This window comes from Tupaia chinensis, unplaced genomic scaffold (assembly GCF_000334495.1).
Source record: "Tupaia chinensis unplaced genomic scaffold, TupChi_1.0 Scaffold000350_1, whole genome shotgun sequence".
NCBI lineage: Eukaryota > Metazoa > Chordata > Mammalia > Scandentia > Tupaiidae > Tupaia > Tupaia belangeri.
The window spans coordinates 295,908-300,281 of NW_006159844.1; the positions used below are offsets into that span (position 1 = coordinate 295,908).

A 4,374-nucleotide genomic window follows, 5' to 3' on the forward strand; every position below is an offset into this window, starting at 1 on the left:
ACTTTTTTTTTTTTAATTTGCTAAAGGTTGCATGCACTCACCACAGAAAGACTGAAAGAGAGAACCCACCTTCCCTCCCTGTGGGAGAGTCATGCTGCAATCATTTCTTCCCTATTTCTCCTCTTAGGAGTTTGGTCACACACACACACATACACACACTCTCTTTCTCTGTCTCTCTCTCTCTTTCTCTCTCTCTCTCTTCCAGTGTGATTCTCAAGTTACTGGTTCCAGGACTTGAATCACGTTGACAGTTATGTAGATTCCAGCCACCTTAACCACCAAATGTCCCTTTATAGTCTTGATACAAATAATTTACAAGACATGCAGTTTACAAATGTTTTCTCCCAGTTTGTGGTATGTTTTTATTTCTCTTAATGTCTTTCACACAGTAACGTTTTTAATATGAATAAAGTACAATTCATCAAAATTGTCTTTCAAGGCTGACAATTTTTATTATTTTATTTAAAATCTTATAACCAAACCCATGTTTACAAGCATGTATTTTTATCTTTAAGTGTTAGAGTTTTATATTAAATTTTTTTTTATTTTTTTCATTAGAGAAATTTTTGCTATAGGGCGCATGCACCCACCAGAGGGACAGAAAGAGAAAGAGACAGAAAATGAGAAATCAATCCTCCAGAGGATGGTCACATTCCAATCCCTTCTCCTCCATTATCCTCTCTGGATTTGAGGCATGCACGCACATGCCCTCAGTGTGAGTTTTAAGCCACTGGGTCTGGGATTCAAAAAGCTGTTGAGCATGTGGGAGTCTAGTGATGTAAACAACATGCCATCTGCTGGTCCCAAGTTTTACATTTTAATTACAAGTTTATTTTGAGTGGGTTGTAAAGTCTGTGTATAAGATATTCAATTATCTCAGCACAATGTAGAAAATATTACTCTTTTTCAGTTAAAATGTGCTTATAAAAATCAGCTGAGTATATTTGTATTTTTTTATTTCTAGACTACTAATCTATTGATCAGTGTCTCTATTATTTTGCCAGTACCATGCTGTATTGATCACAGTAGCTTTATATTTATCTCATATGGGTCTTCCAGCCATTATTACTTCAAATATTTCTTCTCACTTACTCTCTATTTTATTCTGGTTTTTTTCAATTATGAACATATTATAACTTTTGATATCATTGTAAAGTTCTTAATTTTTTTCCCATATATATTTTACTTTGCATATATATTTTCCTTTTTTAAGCGTCAGGCTACTAATCATTCAAATGTCCATGGGTTGGAACACAGCGTAGACATAGACTCTCTGCTCCTTGCCCACTACTGACACAACTATGACATAGCAGCCACATCTACAATGCCTCATCATCTTGGTGATTAATGAAGATCTGTTGGGTTCAAGAGTTCTGGCAATTCTGATTATAACTTTGTATACCACTGCCTAATTAACTTTTTTTTTTTTTAATTTCACCATTTCATTTGCCTAGTATTTTGGCTAGTTTAAATTCTAGATTTTAAAAGAATTTTCCAAAGTATTAGTCTGCTGATTTCTAGCCTAATTCGTTGATTTCGAGAAATTTACACTTGGGAACCATCAGTTTGCGTAATGGCTATGTCGCTGGACTCCAACGTAGTCGACCACGGTTCGCATCCCAGACCCGGTGACTTAAAACTCACGCTGGGCGCGTGTGGGTGCGTGCCCAAGATCCCGAGAGGAGAATGGAGGAGAAGGAATTGTGGCGTCACCATCCCCCCGGGAGGTGATTTCTCGCTTTCTGTCTCTCTGTCTCTCTCTGTCTGTCTGGCGAGCGCACATGCCCTATAGCGAAAAAACCTCTCCAAAAAAGGAGAAATTTACACTTAAACTAAAATTTATTTGTAGTTAATATTGTATATTACTTTATAAAGCTCTGGAAACATTTTCTGAAAGATTTCTCTACTATAAATTTCTAAATGTTCAACATAATTATGTAAATCTGCATTTTTTTAAAGAAATTAAATCAACTTACAATAGACTTTTCCATCTGGAAAATTTACATATATATATATATATTTTTTTTTTTAAGAAATGTCTCTTGTAGTTCTTTGTTATTTCTTCTCCTCTACTCTTTTACTCCTAACTTTCTGGAGGCTCACATAAAGTATAGAAAGAAATCTGAAAACTGTCTTCTTTTTTTTAATCCTTCAGTTGCATGATACTCTAATACACAGCAATATTTTATGGCTCTTTATGTATTGATGACTTGGGCAAATATTCAATTGTCCTGTTTCCTATTTTGTGATTGGATAGTTCATATTCTAGTTTCTGAAATAAGTAGGTATCATGCCCCTAACTGGAGAATGAAAGGGTAAGCCTCTAATCTATTCCTGTCATTTGTCCCTGTGTTCAGATACACTGTTATTCTAGTTCACATGTATTATATGCACATTTCACAGTTGTGAATTAAAATAATACAGGCACATATAAATATTGAAGTTAATGTACATTTTTAAACATTCACTCCCATAATTTTTTCCACATTATTTAATGTTTTCCTATTTATTATTTTTTTAAAAAAATGTATATTAGCCGGTATTCTAATAAGAGTGAAAGGAAATATGAGGAGACTTCAGAAAGAGTATAGAAAAATGGAGTTAATGTACAAGCTTTTTTGGCACAAAAGAATTTTGAAATCCATGCGTTGTTTTGTTTGTTTTGGTGCAAAAGAATTTTGAAATCTATGCATTTTTTTATAATAGATATTTTTCTTGAAGTCTTTGAAGTCCCTCGTATATCAGGCATCTAACTTTGCCAATTATTTACACTTTCATTAAGACTTGTTTGTAGAATTATCAACAAGAAAATTCTGAATTTTTGTTCTAGAAAATGGTAATTCATCCCACAAGCATTATTTTGATCTAAAACCAAAAGCAAATATTCTGACAAAAAGTAAAGAGTTTGAAGAACATTGTGACATTTCTTAACCAGTTTTCATTGTTGACTATACTGAAGTGGAAATATTACCTTAGAAAGACAGCATTGTTTCATAAATGAAAGCTCAAGAAGAGCTATATCATTTAAAGAATTGTAACTATTACTCTTAAAACAATGAAACTTTGGATTAAATTTTTTTCTGGCATTGTGGCAGAGAAAGCATTGATGTGAGATTGCTGCTGGTAATAGATGACCGTTATTAAAGGGGAAAAGGTCAGAATGTCAAGAATAAGTTAAATGATGCGGCAATATTTAGGGACTTTGGAAAGAAAGAAATACCTAGGTTTTTTGTTCCCACTAGGTAATGTCAATTTACTATATAAAGATGCCTATAGCTCATCTCTGAAGTGTAAATAATGTCAGGATAAAATGGGTACTCTTTAAAGTATCCAGAAGTATTTGTCCACAAGTTTTTTGTTTGTTTTTGTTTTTGTTTTGAGAGGTTTTTACTATAGGGCGTGTGCGCTGACCAGAAAGAGAGACAGAGAGACAGAAAGCAAGAAGCAAGAAATCACCCCCGAGGGGGGATGGCCACCTGCAATCCTTTCTCCTCCATTCTCTTCTATATATGCCTACAGCTATCTCAACGTCCTTCATACATTAACCCTTCTGATAATCTCAGTGCTCTTGGGAACTCCTTGCAAGTTACATGTCATTTTTCCTTCGCTCCTTTCCAGATGTTTTCCTTGTCTTTGACTGGAGCATTTTTACTATATTAGTCCATTATTGGTTTGGTAACAGAAATAGCTGAGACTGGGGTGATTTATAATGAATAGAGGCTTATTTGACTTATGATTCTGGTGATTAGAAAGTTCAAAGATGTGTCCCTGGATTCAGGCTGGTTTATATCACATCCTAGCTGTCAGATGCTCAAAAAGTGGTGGCAAGTGCTGAAAGGAAGAGGGGAAGGAGCTGTAGGTCTTGTATGACCATCTATCAGAACTAACTCTTTGAAGAGTTAGAATCATTCAGTCTTTCGTGAGATAGCATTGGTCCTTCATGAGGCCAGCACCTCCATGATCTAATCACCACCTTCTGGCATCAGATTCCAAAACATAAATGTGTTGGACAAACTATGGTCCAAACCATAACAATTACAACCTATTTCTGGATCTTTTTTATGACCATTTGTGGACCTATTTGTGTCACTTCTCTTACTCAGTCTGATTAACTTTTGAAATAAGGATATTATTATTTTACAATAAATTTGAGAAGGTTTTAGCCATTATTTCAGTTTGTTTCTTTGTATGCCTCATACTTTGTTGTGGTTATAGCAGCTGGAAATTGGATACTTTAGATAATACATTGTAGCAAAACTGGTTATTGGTGCCCAGCCTCAAGGGGAGTTTTATTGACCTTTGCTTGTTTACTAAAATGTGTGACTGAATGTATAAATATACACATCCACAATACGTACACTCAAAGTTTTAGCC

General features: G+C 34.6%; 1 non-coding gene across 1 annotated transcript; it reads right to left on the reverse strand.

Moving 5' to 3' along the window:
* Nucleotides 1-1,211: 1,211 nt before the first annotated feature.
* On the reverse strand, nucleotides 1,212-1,337 carry LOC114008519 (small nucleolar RNA SNORA17). The gene has a single exon (XR_003550039.1). It is a non-coding gene; the product is annotated as a small nucleolar RNA SNORA17 (small nucleolar RNA).
* Between the last annotated feature and the right edge of the window lie 3,037 nt (nucleotides 1,338-4,374).